Source organism: Triticum urartu, chromosome 7 (assembly GCF_003073215.2).
Source record: "Triticum urartu cultivar G1812 chromosome 7, Tu2.1, whole genome shotgun sequence".
Lineage (NCBI taxonomy): Eukaryota > Viridiplantae > Streptophyta > Magnoliopsida > Poales > Poaceae > Triticum > Triticum urartu.
The window spans coordinates 6573807-6595115 of record NC_053028.1 but is presented as its reverse complement, the minus strand read 5'-3'; positions in this window follow the sequence as shown (position 1 = coordinate 6595115).

The following is a 21309-nucleotide window of genomic DNA, read 5'->3' as shown; positions in this document are numbered from 1 at the left end:
ACGAATTGGACTAGGGAGGGGGGCGCGGCCCCCCTTTCCCTCTCCCTCTCCCCCTCTTTCCTTCCCCCTTAGGGTTTCCTAATTGGATTAGCAAAGGGGAGTCCTACTCCCACTAGGAGGAGGACTCCCCCTCCCCTTGGCGCGCCCCATAGGGCCGGCCGGCCTCCCCCTTGCTCCTTTATATACGGGGGCAGGGGGGCACCCTAGAACACACAAGTTGATCATTGAGATCGTTCCTTAGCCGTGTGCGGTGCCCCCTGCCACCATATTCCACCTCGATCATATCGTTGTAGTGCTTAGGCGAAGCCCTGCGCCGGTAGAACATCAAGATCGTCACCACGCCGTCGTGCTGACGGAACTCCTCCCCGAAGCTTTGCTGGATCGGAGCCCGGGGATCGTCATCGAGCTGTACGTGTGCTAAGAACTCGGAGGTGCCGGAGTAACGGTGCTTGGATCGGTCAGATCGGGAAGAAGACGTACGACTACTTCCTCTACGTTGTGTCAACGCTTCCGTTGCGATCTACAAGGGTACGTTGCTATGCATCACCATGATCTTGCGTGTGCGTAGGAAATTTTTTGAAATTACTACGTTCCCCAACAGTGGCATCCGAGCCTAGGTTTTATGGTTTGATGTTATTTGCACGAGTAGAACACAAGTGAGTTGTGGGCGATATAAGTCATACTGCCTACCAGCATGTCATACTTTGGTTCGGCGGTATTGTTGGATGAAGCGGCCCGGACCGACATTACGCGTACGCTTACGCGAGACTGGTTCTACCGCCGTGCTTTGCACACAGGTGGCTGGCGGGTGTCAGTTTCTCCAACTTTAGTTGAACCGAGTATGGCTACGCCCGGTCCTTGCGAAGGTTAAAACGGAGTCTATTTGACAAACTATCGTTGTGGTTTTGATGCGTAGGTGAGATTGGTTCTTACTTAAGCCCGTAGCAGCCACGTAAAACTTGCAACAACAAAGTAGAGGACGTCTAACTTGTTTTTGCAGGGCATGTTGTGATGTGATATGGCCAAGACATGATGCTAAATTTTATTGTATGAGATGATCATGTTTTGTAACCGAGTTATCGGCAACTGGCAGGAGCCATATGGTTGTCGCTTTATTGTATGCAATGCAATCGCGATGTAATGCTTTACTTTATCACTAAGCGGTAGCGATAGTCGTGGAAGCATAAGATTGGCGAGACGACAACGATGCTACGATGGAGATCAAGGTGTCGCGCTGGTGACGATGGTGATCATGACGGTGCTTCGGAGATGGAGATCACAAGCACAAGATGATGATGGCCATATCATATCACTTATATTGATTGCATGTGATGTTTATCTTTTTATGCATCTTATCTTGCTTTCATTGACGGTAGCATTATAAGATGATCTCTCACTAAATTATCAAGAAGTGTTCTCCCTGAGTATGAACCGTTGCCAAAGTTCGTCGTGCCCAGACACCACGTGATGATCGGGTGTGATAAGCTCTACGTCCATCTACAACGGGTGCAAGCCAGTTTTTGCACACGCAGAATACTCAGGTTAAACTTGACGAGCCTAGCATATGCAGATATGGCCTCGGAACACGGAGACCGAAAGGTTGAGCGTGAATCATATAGTAGATATGATCAACATAGCGATGTTCACCATTGAAAACTACTCCATCTCACGTGATGATCGGTTATGGTTTAGTTGATTTGGATCACGTGATCACTTAGAGGATTAGAGAGATGTCTATCTAAGTGGGAGTTCTTAAGTAATTTGATTAATTGAACTTAAACTTATCATGAACTTAGTACCTGATAGTATCTTGCTTGTTTATGTTGATTGTAGATAGATGGCTCGTGCTGTTGTTCCATTGAATTTTAATGCGTTCCTTGAGAAAGCAAAGTTGAAAGATGATGGTAGCAATTACACGGACTGGGTCCGTAACTTGAGGATTATCCTCATTGCTGCTCAGAAGAATTACGTCCTGGAAGCACCGCTGGGTGCCAGGCCTGCTGCTGGAGCAACACCAGATGTTATGAACGTCTGGCAGAGCAAAGCTGATGACTACTCGATAGTTCAGTGTGCCATGCTTTACGACTTAGAATCGGGACTTCAACGACGTTTTGAACGTCATGGAGCATATGGGATGTTCCAGGAGTTGAAGTTAATATTTCAAGCAAATGCCCGGATTGAGAGATATGATGTCTCCAATAAATTCTATAGCTGCAAGATGGAGGAGAACAGTTCTGTCAGTGAGCATATACTCAAAATGTCTGGGTATAATAATCACTTGATTCAGATGGGAGTTAATCTTCCAGATGATTGCGTCATTGACAGAATTCTCCAATCACTGCCACCAAGCTACAAGAGCTTCATGATGAACTATAATATGCAAGGGATGAACAAGACTATTCCCGAGCTCTTTGCAATGCTGAAAGCTGCGGAGGTAGAAATCAAAAAGGAGCATCAAGTGTTGATGGTCAGCAAGACCACTAGTTTCAAGAAAAAGGGCAAAGGGAAGAAGAAGGGGAACTTCAAGAAGAACGGCAAGCAAGTTGCTGCTCAAGAGAAGAAACCCAAGTCTGGACCTAAGCCTGAAACTGAGTGCTTCTACTGCAAGCAGACTGGTCACTGGAAGCGGAACTGCCCCAAGTATTTGGCGGATAAGAAGGATGGCAAGGTGAACAAAGGTATATGTGATATACATGTTATTGATGTGTACCTTACTAGAGCTCGCAGTAGCACCTGGGTATTTGATAATGGTTCTGTTGCTAATATTTGCAACTGGAAACAGGGACTACGGATTAAGCGAACACTAGCAAAGGACGAGGTGACGATGCGCGTGGGAAACGGTTCCAAAGTCGATTTGATCGCGGTCGGCACGCTACCTCTACATCTACCTTCGAGATTAATATTAGACCTAAATAATTGTTATTTGGTGCCAGCGTTGAGCATGAACATTATATCTGGATCTTGTTTGATGCGAGACGATTATTCATTTAAATCAGAGAATAATGGTTGTTCTATTTATATGAGTAATATCTTTTATCGTCATGCACCTTTGAGGAGTGGTCTATTTTTGATGAATCTCGATAGTAGTAACACACATATTCATAATGCTGAAACCAAAAGATGCAGAGTTGATAATGACAGTGCAACTTATTTGTGGCACTGCCGTTTAGGTCATATCGGTATAAAGCGCATGAAGAAACTCCATACTGATGGACTTTTGGAACCACTTGATTATGAATCACTTGGTACTTGCGAACCGTGCCTCATGGGCAAGATGACTAAAACACCGTTCTCTGGTACTATGGAGAGAGCAACAGATTTATTGGAAATCATACATACCAATGTATGTGGTCCGATGAATATTGAGGCTCATGGCGGATATCGTTATTTTCTCACCTTCACAGATGACTTAAGCAGATATGGGTATATCTACTTAATGAAACATAAGTCTGAAACATTTGAAAAGTTCAAAGAATTTCAGAGTGAAGTTGAAAATCATCGTAACAAGAAAATAAAGTTTCTACAATCTGATCATGGAGGAGAATATTTGAGTTACGAGTTTGGTGTACATTTAAAAAATTGTGGAATAGTTTCGCAACTCACGCCACCCGGAACACCACAGCGTAATGGTGTGTCCGAACGTCGTAATCGTACTTTACTAGATATGGTACGATCTATGATGTCTCTTACTGATTTACCGCTATCGTTTTGGGGTTATCCTTTAGAGACGGCCGCATTCACGTTAAATAGGGCACCATCAAAATCCGTTGAGACGTCCCCTTATGAACTATGGTTTGGCAAGAAACCAAAGTTGTCGTTTCTTAAAGTTTGGGGCTGCGATGCTTATGTGAAAAAGCCTCAACCTGATAAGCTCGAACCCAAATCGGAGAAATGTGTCTTCATAGGATACCCGAAGGAGACTGTTGGGTACACCTTCTATCACAGATCCGAAGGCAAGATATTTGTTGCTAAGAATGGATCCTTTCTAGAGAAGGAGTTTCTCTCGAAAGAAGTGAGTGGGAGGAAAGTAGAACTTGACGAGGTAACTGTACCTGCTCCCTTATTGGAAAATAGTACATCACAGAAAACTATTTCTGCGACATCTATACCAATTAGTGAGGAAGCTAATGATGATGATCATGAAACTTCAGGACAAGATACTACTGAACCTCGTAGATCAACCAGAGTGAGATCCGCACCAGAGTGGTACGGTAATCCAGTTCTGGAAATCATGCTACTAGATCATGATGAACCTACGAACTATGAAGAAGCGATGGTGAGCCCAGATTCCGCAAAGTGGCTTGAAGCCATGAAATCTGAGATGGGATCCATGTATGAGAACAAAGTATGGACTTTGGTTGACTTGCCCGATGATCGGCAAGCAATTGAGAATAAATGGATCTTCAAGAAGAAGACTGACGCTGACGGTAATGTTACTGTCTACAAAGCTCGACTTGTAGTAAAAGGTTTTCGACAAGTTCAAGGGGTTGACTACGATGAGACCTTCTCACCCGTAGCGATGCTTAAGTCTGTCCGAATCATGTTAGCAATTGCCGCATTTTATGATTATGAAATTTGGCAAATGGATGTCAAAACTGCATTCCTGAATGGATTTCTGGAAGAAGAGTTGTATATGATGCAACCGAAAGGTTTTGTCGATCCAAAGGGAGCTAACAAAGTGTGCAAGCTCCAGCGATCCATTTATGGACTGGTGCAAGCCTCTCGGAGTTGGAATAAACGCTTTGATAGTGTGATTAAAGCATTTGGTTTTATACAGACTTTCGGAGAAGCCTGTATTTACAAGAAAGTGAGTGGGAGCTCTGTAGCATTTCTGATATTATATGTGGATGACATATTACTGATTGGAAATGACATAGAATTTCTGGATAGCATAAAGGGATACTTGAATAAGAGTTTTTCAATGAAAGACCTTGGTGAAGCTGCTTACATATTAGGCATAAAGATCTATAGAGATAGATCAAGACGCTTAATTGGACTTTCACAAAGCACATACCTTGACAAGATTTTGAAGAAGTTCAAAATGGATGAAGCAAAGAAAGGGTTCTTGCCTGTGTTACAAGGTGTGAAGTTGAGTCAGACTCAATGCCCGACCACTGCAGAAGATAGAGAGAAAATGAAAGATGTTCCCTATGCTTCAGCCATAGGCTCTATCATGTATGCAATGCTGTGTACCAGAACTGATGTGTGCCTTGCTATAAGTTTAGCAGGGAGGTACCAAAGTAATCCAGGAGTGGATCACTGGACAGCGGTCAAGAACATCCTGAAATACCTGAAAAGGACTAAGGATATGTTTCTCGTATATGGAGGTGACAAAGAGCTCACCGTAAGAGGTTACGTTGATGCAAGCTTTGACACAGATCCGGACGATTCTAAATCGCAAACCGGATACGTGTTTATATTAAACGGTGGAGCTGTCAGCTGGTGCAGTTCTAAACAAAGCGTCATAGCGGGATCTACATGTGAAGCGGAGTACATAGCTGCTTCGGAAGCAGCGAATAAAGGAGTCTGGATGAAGGAGTTCATATCCGATCTAGGTGTTATACCTAGTGCATCGGGTCCAATGAAAATCTTTTGTGACAATACTGGTGCAATTGCCTTGGCAAAGGAATCCAGATTTCACAAGAGGACCAAGCACATCAAGAGACGCTTCAATTCCATCCGGGATCTAGTCCAGGTGGGAGACATAGAGATTTGCAAGATACATACGGATCTGAATGTTGCAAACCCGTTAACTAAGCCTCTTCCACGAGCAAAACATGATCAGCACCAAGGCTCCATGGGTGTTAGAATCATTACTATGTAATCTAGATTATTGACTCTAGTGCAAGTGGGAGACTGAAGGAAATATGCCCTAGAGGCAATAATAAAGTTATTATTTATTTCCTTATATCATGATAAATGTTTATTATTCATGCTAGAATTGTATTAACCGGAAACATAATACATGTGTGAATACATAGACAAACTTACTGTCACTAGTATGCCTCTACTTGACTTGCTCGTTAATCAAAGATGGTTATGTTTCCTAACCATAAACAAAGTGTTGATATCAAAGGCGGAAGAACTTCACCTTCCCAGAGTGCATATTGAAACGGATTGCAGGGAAGTAGCAGGCAACACTAGTAGAAAACGGATCATTAGTACAGGTTTGTAAGGGCCTTTAGTGCCGGTTATGGAACCGGCACTAAAATTTCGGCACTAAAGCCCCCCCCCCCCTTTAGTACCGGTTCGGCACGAACCGACGCTAAAGTGCCACCACGTGGCGTGAGCTCGCGCCCTGGTACGGGGGACCTTTAGTACCGGTTGGTGTTACCAACCGGTACTAAAGGGTTTTTTTTGAAAATTTTGGAAAAAAAATTGATTTTTTTATTTTTAATTTTTCTAAATTATTTGATGATTTAGTCTCTAATCACCTCTCTTAATTGCTCAAGTGTGGATCACTCATTCCAAATCATCTAACTTCCCGACCGGTGACCCATCCCTCTCACTACTCCAGCCCGAGCACGCTTAACTTTCAGGTTCTATTCGTTTCCGAGTCTGCACTTGTTGTTTTCCTGACAATAGTAAGATGTCAATCCTATTAACCCTCAGGAGTTTAGCTTGCGCATGAAGTCACACATTTCACCGTTTGAGTTTGAAACTATTATTCTAAAAAAACAGTAATTATTTAGTAACGCTAATATTTCTTGAATAAGTTTGACCATAGTTTGACCACAGTTTGACCATAGTTTGACCAGATTTGACCAAAATTCAAAAAATTGAAATAATTATTTAGTAACACTAATATTCTTGAATAATTATGCACTAACACTAATATTTCTTGAATAAGTAGTTTGACCATAGTTTGACCACAGTTTGACCATAGTTTGACCAGATTTGACCAAAATTCAAAAAATTGAAATAATTATTTAGTAACACTAATATTCTTGAATAATTATGCACTAACACTAATATTTCTTGAATAAGTAGTTTGACCATAGTTTGACCACAGTTTGACCATAGTTTGACCAGATTTGACCAAAATTCAAAAAATTGAAATAATTATTTAGTAACACTAATATTCTTGAATAATTATTTAGTAACACTAATATTTCTTGAATAATTAGTTTGACCATTGTTTGACCACAGTTTGACCACAGTTTGACCAGATTTGACCAAAATTGAAATAACTAAAATAATTATTTAGTAACACTAATATTCTAGAATAACTAGTTTGACCATTGTTTGACCACAGTTTGCCCACAGTTTGAATATTTTTCAATTTTTTCCACTCTAGACCTTAAAAGCCCCGAAACTTTTTTTCTATTAGGTTTTTGAGGATTTTGCAAATGTTTAACGGGGTCCGTAACTTGAGGATTATCCTCATTGCTGCTCAGAAGAATTACGTCCTGGAAGCACCGCTGGGTGTCAGGCCTGTTGCTGGAGCAACACCAGATGTTATGAACGTCTGGCAGAGCAAAGCTGATGACTACTCGATAGTTCAGTGTGCCATGCTTTACGACTTAGAATCGGGACTTCAACGACGTTTTGAACGTCATGGAGCATATGGGATGTTCCAGGAGTTGAAGTTAATATTTCAAGCAAATGCCCGGATTGAGAGATATGAAGTCTCCAATAAATTCTATAGCTGCAAGATGGAGGAGAACAGTTCTGTCAGTGAGCATATACTCAAAATGTCTGGGTATAATAATCACTTGATTCAGATGGGAGTTAATCTTCCAGATGATTGCGTCATTGACAGAATTCTCCAATCACTGCCACCAAGCTACAAGAGGTTCGTAATGAACTATAATATGCAAGGGATGAACAACACTAATATTCTAGAATAACTAGTTTGACCATTGTTTGACCACAGTTTGCCCACAGTTTGAATATTTTTCAATTTTTTCCACTCTAGATCTTAAAAGCCCCGTAACTTTTTTTCTATTAGGTTTTTGAGGATTTTGCAAATGTTTAACGGGGTTCGCCCCATTAAATTTGGATGTAACTTTTTGAGTAGATGATTTTTCATATAAAAAACTTTTTCATCCGAGTTAGTATGCAAAAGTTATGCCCATTTTTACAAATTTCAGAGAGATTTTGCAAATAAAGTTAAAATTCACATTTGAAAATTTTCCAAACAACTAGACCACATATCACATGGGAAACTTATTTTCTTTTATTTTTTTGACATTTCCATCATTTTCGTTTATTTTTTTAAAAACTGAAAAGGCGATCAGGGGGGGTAGAGTTTGAAAATTGCCCTATAGTGCCGGTTTGTGTCTCCAACCGGTGCTATAGGTCAGACCCCGTTAGTACCGGTTCATGGCACGAACCGGTACTAAAGGTTAGACCTTTAGCACCGGTTCGTGCCACGAACCGGTACTAAAGGTGATCGTGGGGCCCCGGCCTGACGCCAGCCTGCCACCACCCCTTGAGTATCGGTTCGTGCCACGAACCGGTACTAAAGGTTCAACACGAACCGGCATTAATGCAAATCCGTTCGAACCGGCACTAATGATACCATTAGTACCGGCTCAAATACAAACCGGCACTAATGTGCTTCACGTTTGACCCTTTTTCTACTAGTGCAAGCTGCAGCAGGTGGGAAAGGACCTTTCAGCTCTAGGACCGCTGGTTGAAGAAATCAAGCTCCTCCTAGCATCAAGGGAAGAATGGAAGATAGCATGGGTTAGGAGGGAGGCTAATTATGCTGCTCATTTGCTAGCTAGGAAAGCGGTGGCAGAACAGCTATCTTCGGTGTGGCTTCATATGCCCCCGGATTCTATTTTGCATGTAATTTCAGACGAGATCCCCAGGTGGGATGACTAAATAAAGCAACGAGTTTAATTTCAAAAAAAACAATCAAAAATGATAAACCTACGAACAGCACTTATCGTAACCTATGTAATTTGCTAAAACGCTAATCAAACTGCCCCTATGATTTGAGGGTGGGCCTGTGCCCTCAACTAATGACTAATTAAAAATGGCCAAATCAGCAATTACGTAAGGTACATAAGAGTCCCCACGTAGGTGTAGCATTACTCATCAACAACGTACAGGCCGGCGAACCAACCTGTGGTTGGATGGTTAGATGATATGCCGGCTCAGTCTCTCGGAGGTGTTCATAGGGGTAGAGTGTGTGTGTGTGCACTACTAGAAAACGGAGCTTTAATCCGGTTCGTAAGGGCCTTTAGTGCCGGTTCTGGAACCGGCACTAATGGGTGGAGACTAAAGCGCCCCCCTTTAGTCCCAGTTCAACACGAACCGCCACTAAAGGCCCACCACGTGCACGACCTAGCGCCGGGGGCGGGGAGACTTTTTTTATTTTTTTGGAAAAATAATTTGATTTTTCCCTGATTTTCAATTTTCTGAATTATTTGACGATTTAGTCTCTAATCACCCCTCACAACTGCTCAAGTATGGATCACTCATTCCAAATCGTCTAACTTCCCGGCCGGTCACCCATCCTCTCACTACTCCAGCCTGAGCACGCTTAACTTCCGAGTTCTATTCCCCCTAGTTTCCTAGTCTGCACTTGTTGTTTTCTTGACAATAGTAAGCTGTCAATCCTATTAACCCTTAGGAGTTTAGCTTGAGTATGAAGTGAAACGTTTCACCGTTTGAGTTTGAAACTATTATTTTAAAAAACAATAATTATTTAGTAACACTAATATTTCTTAAATAAGTAGTTTGACCATAGTTTGACCAGATTGACCAAAATTAAAAAATCTGAAATAATTATTTAGTAACACTAATATTCTTGAATAATTATTTTGTAACACTAATATTTCTTGAATAAGTAGTTTGACCAAAATTCAAAAAACTGAAATTTGAGCATAACTTTTTTTCCTTTTAGAATTTGAGGATTCTAAAAATTTGCAAAACGGCCTACAGATTTTCGTGCTGAACATTTTGTTATATTATACATTTTTTTCAACATCGTATGCAAAAGATATAGTCGTTTTACTTTTTCATCACACTTTTTTGCAAAACATGTCCAAATTTATGTTTTTTAATTTTCCTAACTAGTAGATGTAGTAACATAACTACATCTCGAAAGATTTTAATTTTTGAAGTTTTCATCATTTTCTTTTGTTTTTTTTCAAAACTGGAATGGCGATACACAGGGGGTAGAGTTTGAAAATTGCCCTTTAATCCAGGTTTGTGTCTTTCAACCGGGACTAAAAGTTAGACCCCTTTAGTCCCGGTTTGTGGCACGAACCGGTACTAAAGGTTAGCCCTTTAGTACCGATTTGTGCCACAAACCGGGACTAAAGGGGCTCGTGGGGCTCCGGCCTGACGCCAGCCTGCCACCACCCCTTTAGTTTGGCACGAACCGGTACTAAAGGTTCAACACGAACCGGGGCTAATGTATAGCCGTTCGAACCGGGACTAATGGTACCATTACTACCAGGCCAAAATCGAACCAGGACTAATGTGTCTCATGTAAGGTCCTTTTTCTACTAGTAGTGCGTTCATAGGGATGAGTGTATGCGTGTGTATATGAGCGCTTGCATGTGTACTGTGTTAGAAAACAACATACAGGCCGGAGAGTAACATGCAGAACAGAAGGGGCATGGAACACGGTGGGCGGGCGGACGTGCAGTGCAACGGGCATGGTGCTGTGCGCCGGGGGGCGGAGCTCCGGTGCAACATGCCGGTGGGGACGGCGGAGCTGCAGTGCAACGGTCCGTACTGCTGATAGTGGTGTGGCTGCCGCGGTGCCGCTTGCTACATTGACCGCATGCAACAGGTGGTGAGATCTAACGGCCCAAGACCCGACTGATTTCTCCAGAAAATTAGTTGATTTATCTATAGCAGCCGCCGCGCCAGCACCGATGCTCCATGGCGGCCGGTGTCACCCTGCGGTTGGTGTTGCGAGCACGTCGGTGCAACGCTGCTGGTGTTGCCGAGTAGTGCTGGGACCAGTGGATGCCGTCGGTGGTGGGGGGTGCTTTCACACAGCGCACGTGGTGTCGCGTCCTCGCAGATCTCGATCGATGGAGTTGCAGTACATCGTCTGTGGCTGGCGGAGCTGCAGTAGAACAAGCCTATGAGCGACAGAGCTGCAATGCAATGGCATGGTGCTGCCGCCAGAGCGGCAGAGGGCAGGCGGAGCTGTAGTGCAACAAGCATGGTGTTGCGCCAGGAGACGGAGTTGCAGTGCAACACGCCGGTGGGGACAGCGGAGCTGCAGTGCAACGGTCTGCCCCACTGATGGCGGTGCGGCTGCCGTGGTTCCGCTTGTTGCGTTGACTGAATCCAACGGGTGACGAGCAACTGATCTAATGACCCAGGACACGACTAATTTCTCTCCATGGGATCCGACTCCTCCAGCATCACTGTCGCCTAGAAGCAGTCAGCGACATCGGTGATCCTCCCGTCCTTGTGCGCCTTCCCTAGTTCGTCGGCTCGATCCTCAAGGCCCGAGAGGATGGCCCTCGCCGCCAGGAGGTACGTGGTCCCCTACTTTGAGAGCAGCACCCCAATTGAGAGCAGCACCCCAATGGCCACCTTTCTTTTAGAAAACACTACAAAAGCAAAGGAAAATACACAATGCATTTCTTTTTTGGGAAAAAGAAGGGGAAAAGCTTGGCGTATGAGAAAGAATATAACAAGTACACAGACAGAAAAAGGGTACATGGGAATGGGACACTTGAGATTTGTTTGTTGAAGGTTTGGGCATGGTCGCTATCGCATTGGACCATTTTTGAAAGAAAAATATTATTCTTCTCCGTCGTATATCTTATATGGAAATCACACATCCACTTTACTGCATTTTGTTTATATGCAGTATTCTCAGTAGAGTAGATATCCACATCATCATTTGAATAATGGCAGTTGAACCGTATTCCTATAGCACCTTCATAAGCTTGAACAATTTTATTTATTGCCTCGGCTTGCTACTGTGTCGCCTTGAAAAAGAGTAACGTATCATCCGCAAAAAGGAGGTGCGAAACACCCGGAGCACCGCAAGGAATCTTTATGGGTTCAATAATATTTGTACGCACACCCTGTTTCAATAACTCCGAAAGATCATCAGCCAAAGAAAAAAAGACAAGAGAGGTCACCTTCCTGGAGACCTCGCTCTGGTGCAAATGATTCTAAGAGGGTTTCATTAAACTTTATTTTATATCTCACTGTCATAGTTAATTACACCCACCGATGAGCAAAACCCAAATTAATTATCATTCGCTCCAAGAAGCCCCAATCGACACGATCATAAGCTTTGGATAAATCCAACTTTTACCCACAGTATATATTCTTTTTTTTGGTGTATCAAATGTATTTAAATTTGAAAACTAAAACAACATTATCTGTAACGAGTCTCACAGAGACAAAGAAAACATAGTCCGAAGTCGATAAAAAGACACTTTACAATTATCTTGTAAATGACATTGCATAAACTGATTGGACGCAAATCTGGGACTCATTTTGGTTAATTCATTTTGCATATATTAATCTTTACTTATTTATACCAAACTTTTATTTCTCTATAACTTATAAGTTCATTTAGTATAATGTTTCCCGTTACACATAGACAAAAGGATAACGTATTTGTATACAGATCTACCCACTGGTAGAAAAGGGGCCTATAGTCCCGGTTCGTAAAGGCCTTTAGTCCCGGTTCCTGAACCGGGACTAAAGTGTCGGTACTAATGCCCCGACCCTTTAGTCCCAGTTCAATCCAGAACCGGGACTAAAGGGCGCGGCCAAGTGTCGGTACTAAAGGAAATTTTATGATTTTTAAAAAAAATTAATTTTTTTTGAATTTTTTTATTTTCAAATTTCTGAATTATTTTAACCTCTAGTCTGTAATCACCACCCCTCATCACCTCTCAATTTATCCTCTAATCACCCCTTATCATTCCAAATCATCTAACTTCCCAAACGATCACCCATCCTCCCACTCCCCCAGCCTGAGCACGCTTAACTTCCGGGTTCTATTCTCCCTCGTTCCAAGTCCGCACTTGTTGTTTTCCTGACAATACTAAGATGTCAATCCTATTAACCTTCAGGATTTTTGCTTGAGCATGAAGTGACATATTTCATAGTTTTATTTTGAAACTATTGTTTTAAAAACAATAATTATTTAGTAACACTAATATTTCTTAAATAATTAGTTTGACCACAGTTTGACCAGATTTTACCAAAATTGAAATAATTGAAATAATTATTTAGTAACACTAATATTCTAGAATAATTAGTTTGACCATTGTTTGACCACAGTTTGCCCACTGTTTCAATTTTTTCGATTTTTTCACTCTAGATCTTAAAAGCCCCGTAACTTTTTTTCTAATCGGTTTTTGAGGATTTTGAAAATGTTTAACGGGGTTCCCCCGGTTAAATTTGGATGTAACTTTTCAAGTAGATGATTTTTCATATAAAAAACTTTTTCATCCGAGTTAGTATGCAAAAGTTATGCCCATTTTTACAAATTTCAGAGAGATTTTGCAAATAAAGTCAAAATTCACATTTGCAAATTTTCCCAACAACTAGACCACATATCATATGAGAAACTTGTTTTCTTTTATTTTTTTGACATTTCCATCATTTTCTTTTATTTTTTTAAGACTGAAAAGGCGATCCGGGGGGGTTAGAGTTTGAAAATGGGACCTTTAGTACCGGTTCGTGGCACGAACCGGGACTAAAGGTCTCAATCCCATTAGTCCCGGTTCGTGCCTCAAACCGGGACTAAAGGTCTAATCTTTAGTCCCGGTTTGAGGCACGAACCGGGACTAATGGTCATCGCACCCTTTAATCCCGGTTCATGTCTTAAACCGGGACTAAAGGGCCCGAGTGAACCGGGACTATTGCCTTAGCCGCACGAACCGGGACCAATGCTTACATTAGTCCTGGTTCTAGACTGAACCGGGACTAATGGGCTGACCCGGCCTGGACCAAAGCCCTGTTTTCTACTAGTGATCACTTATCACTCAAACCATTCTTAGTAGATGTACAATATTTTATTATTATTTTGTATTTAATGCGTTGACTATTCTAAATGTTCATTCTATCCCAAGGTCCAAAAAAAGAGAAAAATTGCAAGCCTGCACAAATTGATTTGAGGAACTCGAATAAAAATCATAGTGTATATGTATGTATGATGTCCCGTTTGAGGCTTATAAATATCTTGACTAAGAGCTCTAAAGCATGTTATCTAACATATATCTAGACACAAATTTCTAGAATGTATGATTGTCTATTGATACCCGGGTTTTGCATCGTAATAGTAGTAGATAAATTGTCGGTTTTCTTTATAATTTGATTTATTTTCAGCATATTTTATCAAATTTAATTTTTGTAGAATCACACCAATCAGGTTTTGAATGTACATTTGGTGTCCCTATTAAAGGGAAATGATATATGTCAAATGTTCGGTGGGAAGGTTTTCCCAGCGAACGCCACGTTTGTCGTTTGATCTCGCGGCACGGAACTTGGTGCATGGCTGATGCCATGTCAGGTTTTTTGAACTGTTCGCTGCAACCAGCTGCCAGGGCGAACGCTCCTTTATTTTTCTCCCAAAAAACAACATGAGATCTGATTCTGACGAAGAAAAAGCAATCAGGTTTTGAGTGTACACTTGGTGTCACACACATCCTAACTTTATTGAAGGGAACTGATATCTGGCGAACATTCGCTGGGAAGGTTTTCTCTGCGAACGCCCTGATTGCAGTTTATAGTGATCCTGTAAAAGATTTTGTTGTTCTTATCTGCTTAAATGCGATGAATTTATCTGTTCTGTCAATATACATTTATTTTTATGAATTCATATCAGGTGCGTCCTTTTTGATTCAGATACGTCACCAGTGAGGATGAAGTGAAGGGCAAAGTGGGATGTGAGATCAACTCAAGATGATGAACTGACATTGACAGAGCTTATGTGCAGTGGTAAGTTTGAATTGAAGGATGCTACGGAAGACCAGATGGTAGCTCTGCTTTCTTGCTTTGCCTGGCAAGGAAAGCTTCAGGATTCTCCAAGGCCAAGCGAGGAGCTTGCTCTGCTCTTCTGCAAGTACCCCTATGCCTAGAGAGGCGGAAGAGTGGCAAGGCTCCAGCTTGAATGCCCGGCACTTTTTTTTGAGGGAAACAACAGGACTCTGCTGCGTATTTTTATTAATTTTTTGGAAAAAATATACAAGGTTCTATACAGGCTAAAAAAACGAAAATAAAAGAAACTATACAGCATCAGGAGCAAAGTCCTGAGAAAAGAACCTAAAAGAAAAGGAAAGAAAAGAAGAGAGAATCTACCAAAAGTACAGCATACACAAAAGAAATGCCTTAGAAGAGTGCTCCAGATCTCCTAATCTATCAATTACAGAGTGGCATGCCCAAGGTGTCATTATTTGAAGTCATGTGCCCATTGCTCCAAGTTTGCATATTCTGCTCTGGTTGCTCTGTGGACTGGAGGTGTGATGTTCTGGAGCAAGTCCGTGAGAAGTTGAAATTGGGCAAAAGCTTCTTCCGACATAGGAAGATGAAATAACTCTGAGATGTCATGCATGCCTGCCACTGTTTCCAAAGTGATTCGCTGCTCCTTGCAGAAAGAAAATAGATGTGGCCAGAGCTGCTGTTTGGGGGTATCGTCCCAGCTATCATACCAGAAATCTACAGTGTTACCTTTACCAGTAAGACATGTTGCATGTTCTTTGTAAAGGGGTAGTAGTTTGAGACAATCCCTCCACCAAAATGATATGACCCTGGGAGGTGTTATCTTGAATCCATGCGGGTAGTATAATTCCCAAATGAGGTTAACCCAGGGTATGTCCCAATGGTTGATAAATTTATGGAACATCTTAAGCATTAAACTGTTGTTTTGGGTGTGCAGGTTAAGGATTCCTAGTCGTCCCTCCTCCTTCGGTCTACAAACCAAATCCCAAGCAGCAAGTGGTGGGTTCTTCTTCTCCAGGTCTTTCCCCCTCCAAAAGCAGTGTCTTCTATATTTATCGAGCTGATCAATGATTCCTTTGTATAGCAATAAACAGCTCATCACGAAAGTTGGCAGGGATGAGAATACTACATTAACCATTAAAAGTCTGCCATCATAGCTGAGGTATTGGGAACAAATGCTGAGCCGTTTCTGTATTCTCTCAATGAGGTACATGAAAAAATCCATTTTTGGCTTGCTGAAACTGAGAGGAACCCCTAGATATGTGAATGGGAAAGATCCAACTTGACATCCGAGGATTTGAGATAGGTTTTGTATGTCAGCATCAGGGATGTTGATGGGCAGCAAATTTGACTTCTGGTAATTGACTTTCAAGCCCGAGGCCTTGGAGAAGATGTCTAGTATCTCTTTTAGGTGTTGCAACTGTCGCGGGCAAGGTGGCATGATGATCAGGGTATCATCTGCGTACTGTAGAATTGGGAAGTCTGGGCAGGAGTGTGAGCGTACAGGCAGCGAAATTGAATTCAGCCGCATGGCATTGTTAATAATTGTTTGGAGGAAATCAGCAGCTAATACAAATAGGAGGGCGGAGAGTGGGTCTCCTTGCCTAACCCCTCGCTTGCAAAGGAATTGCTTGCCGGGTACACTGTTGAGCAGAACAGCTGAGGTGCCAGTGGACATGATCTGACTAATCCAAGCACACCACTTGGGACCAAATCCCTTTCTTTTGAGGATAGCCATAATCATGCCATGCTCTACTTTGTCGAAAGCTCAAAATCCAGTTTAAGTACTGCTGTTGGTGTTTTGGTAATGTGACACTGAAAAAGATACTCAAATGCCCATGTTGTGCAGTCTTGGATTGTTCTATTTCTGATGAAACCATATTGATTTGTGTGGACCAGCTCCAGAATGATGGACTGCAGCCTGTTTGCTAGAAGTTTGGTTAGGAGCTTTATTGTGCAGCTGAGTAATGATATAGGCCTATAGTCATTGACTGTTGCTGCCCCAGATTTCTTTGGAAGAAGAGTAATAAAGCCACTGTTTATGCTCTGCAAACATAGGTTCCCTTGGTGGAACTGATCACAAAGATCATAGAAGTCCTTTTTAATGATGTGCCAGCATTTTTTGATAAAGTCAGTGTTGAAACCATCTGGCCCCGGGGATTTGTTGGAGGGTAAATCGTTGATCACATCATCAATTTCCTTATGGGTGAATGGTTGCTCAAGGAATTGTAATCCGGAGTGTGGTTCTATTAGATTCAAAAGCTCTGTAGGAATGGTGAAGGATTCAGACTGCCCCAATCTGCTGAATGCCCGACACTTAATATAACAACCATCTTTTTTGTTTTGAGTTGTAAACAACCATCTGAATTTGACAACAGCCCCTGTGCAGGGCACATGTTTGAGTCTGAAGAAAGCACAAACAAAAAAGCATCAGCCGCCCTACCGCGGCATACTCCCGGGTGAATCCTTGTTACTCGTGTACAATTCCCCAGCAAAGCAAAGCAAAGCAGCGAGTCCTACATTATTACTGTGCTACAGAAAACCAAGCCACCCAACAAGATCAACACAGGGGACTCTTCTTTGCCATTCAATTCCTTCAGCTCACTGGAGATACACTGAACTACCGAATGACTAAGCAAATTCACTCTAGAAACTACTGCATACCGTTCACACCAAATGACTATTGACATGAAAAAGGTCAAACTCACCGAGTTCATGATTTGGAAAAATAATTTGATGCTTTCTAGTAGGTTCCTTTTATACTACTTTAACACTCAGACCAGAGTTGATTACACACACATGCATGTATGACAGTCACTGCCAAACAGGTATACAAACAAAAGACTTTTGGCAAGCAACAGCAGAAACAGTTTCATCCAATTTGAATCTGATATCCGAGTGAAATTCAGGTAGCATTCTAGTAGTTTCCGTTTAAAGGGGGAAAATGAAATGGACACAGATAGCATCCTTGGGACCAACTCTAATCGATTTAACTAGAAGTTGCTGATTCTACAACCTACAAAACTGACGAAAAAATTATCTGCCCTGACAACACGCCGCTCAGTGTTATGGTACACCAGGAACAGTTCTATTATAAAACAATATTTCAGGGAAACAGACAAAAGAAAACAATTCTTGTAATACATTGTTAACAGGGCATGGATTTTACTCCTACAGTATCAGCATGAGAGATGCGGAAAAAATAACAAACAGTTTCATATAACTAGTCCATCAAGGCACCAACCCCCCCTAATATTTGGGAACTGAACACAAGTATACCAAGTCACTAACAAGCGCCAAAAGAGCTAGGTGCGAATATATCCAAATTTTAGTTAAAGCACTCCATATACAAGCTAAATCATGCTTATTAGCTGGCCATATGCAGCAAGAACAACCACCCTGGGAGAAACACATGCTCAAAAATCAAAAGCTTCTGCAATAAATAAATAAAGACAATTTCCAAAACTTGCTAGTAAAATAGTATGTGTACTAGAGGAGTCTTGTTAGCACACAGATGCATATTCAGAATTCCATTTTACTGTAATTTTATCATGACTAGTTTCAAGATTCTTTGATATCTATTCCACCAAGGCATCAACTGCTTAATATTGCAAACCCAAATGCCGATTATAACAAGTCACAACTAAGCCACCAGAAAATACAATTAGAACCATAGTTTTAAATAGCGCTAAGCATCTTAGCGGCGGACCTTTTCCAAATGCTATAGCGTGCTATAGCGGAGCTATAGCGTGCTATTTAAAATGTTTATTCATTTATTTGGACCAAAGTCTCTTAGCGCAAGACCTTTTATAAATGCTATAGCGGGCTATTTAAAACAGTGATTAGAACAAGTCGCAAAACTGAAGAGATTGCGCAATAAAAGAAATGGGAAATAAGAAAAATTGCACTCTTAAAAGGAAGAGGTTGTGCAGTAAAAAAGAGGAAAACAAGCAAGTTGCTATTGACGGTTAGAATACATATTGAGTTTAAAGATAGAGATAAGGAGATAGAGATCGAATAGGTTTAAACATATTATGTCTTATCTTGTACTCCAAGTCTCTCCTCCCCTCACGATGTACTCTATATATACCCCTACGAGGGTCAGATCACAACATGATATTAATCATCCTATATTTTCCACATGGTATTAGAGCGGTTAGTCTCACAACGCCGATCCTAGGTTCCTCTACCACTTCCGCGGCGTGCCGCCTCCGGGGAGATTAATCTTCTCTCCTCGGGGGCGCGGCACCCGATCAGTCAAAGATTTGATCAGTCTCGTAGTTTTAGATCCAATTTTCGAGTTCATCATCATTAGATTGATTCCTTAGATTAGATCAACTTCAAATTTCGAAATTCTATTAGATTAGGTTTTCTTTAGCCACCAAATAAATCTTTGAAGACCCAAATTCCAGTGAAAAAAATCCTAGCAGATCGGTGCAGCAATCTTTATCCCAGACGGCGGCCAAATCACTTGATGCATCCTCGATCCCTGTGCTCCAACAGGCGATGGTACGGTTCAACCAACTCCGTCCGCCTGAAGACGCACCGGACACCAGCGCTGGAGCACGGGAGGGACCTCGACAGCCAGTACCCGGCGAGCTACATGGAACAAGATTACATCCACGGACAGGTGTGCTTGTTCAGCAATTACTATTGGCTAGTTCTTACATGAACATGCATCATGCCAGGGCAACATGGGATGTGGAATACATCCACGATCCTAGATCGATTCCCGCCGGTGCACACGATGGCCTCCATCATCGAACCCACGGCCAGACGGGCCTCCATCGCCAGTCGTCATCTACGTCAAGACGAACAACTACACCGACCGATCTGCAACTGCATCGACTACAACATCGACTACAGGGCTCTCGAGGGATCCGGCTACGCATTCTTCGACGACACGCACCGGCCGGCTACGAGCCGGCTTTGGCATCTCCACGCGACGCGACTCCTACGAGGCTACGATCTACATCAAGCGCCCCATCGTCGAACCAAGCGACTGCACCGACCCATCTGCACTGCATCTAGCCGAACCACTTCATCAAGCTGTACGACTACATCAAGAAAAGAAATAAGTCTAAGCCGAGCACATCTACGGACCCGACATGCACCATCCACACGCCAAGACAGTGTGGAAAGCGTGCAATTCTTCATCGTCTTCTTCAACACGACACGGCATCGACACCCGTCGCCACGAGGGACGCCTCCAAGCGACGCATCATTGTTGACACGCCGTTGCATCGCCGACACTTCATCGCCAAGGTCTTCATCAACGTGGTCTTCATCACCATCATCGTCAACACACTGCCGCCGCCTCGTCCACAAGATGGACACTTAGCGTCCTCTGACAGATTTTTCTGCAAGACGCGACCTCGACGACGGCAATGACCGCGTCACGACGACGGCATCTTCCGCGTCATCCACGACGGCACGACTGCATCGACACGGCGTCACTACAGTGACGACCCTACACGGCCACACGGTTCTGGCAAAACCGATGTGTGCTCGATGGGCTTCCTCCGGTCTTGGCAAAATCGGTGGACTCATCGCCGACGGCACCCTCTGACATCCGCAAGGTGCATCGTCCACGTCTGCAGCTCCGTCATAGTGCATTTTTTTTTGCGCCTCCGGCTTTGTGCGGCTTCATCATCCACGACGACCACACCATCGACCATGACTACCTCGACCACGGCTACATCATCATGATCGGCTACCTCGACATTAATGGCTACGTCTACAGCAACTCATCAGCAACAACTCCAGTCAACAGCGTCCGCCTCGTCACTTGCGTCCACGACACTCCCGCTGTGACTGCGGGAGGGAATAGAGGAGAAGGCAGGAAGGCACCAGAAGGGGACGCAGTCACCGCCTAGGTGCCAACCCATTAGAGACGCAGTTGAAGATGGCGCAACGAAGAAGAAGACAGAAGCGCAAGACTTTAATTCAGTCGCAATCTTCCGCTTCATTCCCGCTACGACTGATGGGGGATGTTAGAATACATATTGAGTTTAAAGATAGAGATAAGGAGATAGAGATCGAATATGTTTAAACATATTATGTCTTATCTTGTACTCCAAGTCTTTCCTCCCCTCACGATGTACTCTATATATACCCCTACGAGGGTCAGATCACAACTTGATATTAATCATCCTACATTTTCCACATTGACAATTACCAGATCTTTGCTAGATGTATGTATAAAGGGATTCTTGTTAGAAGTGCACGTTCAAAATTCAGTTTATTCAAAGGTCGGTCATTATAGATACTTCTCTAGGCACAAAAAGTACATACAAACTAGGGAGTCCTCTCTCAACAAAGGATGAACACAAACAGAATAATGAGCCCTAGCAGCCAATGTAACATAGCAGTATTCCACACAAAGTATGAAGAAGATGAAAATCCAAACTTGCA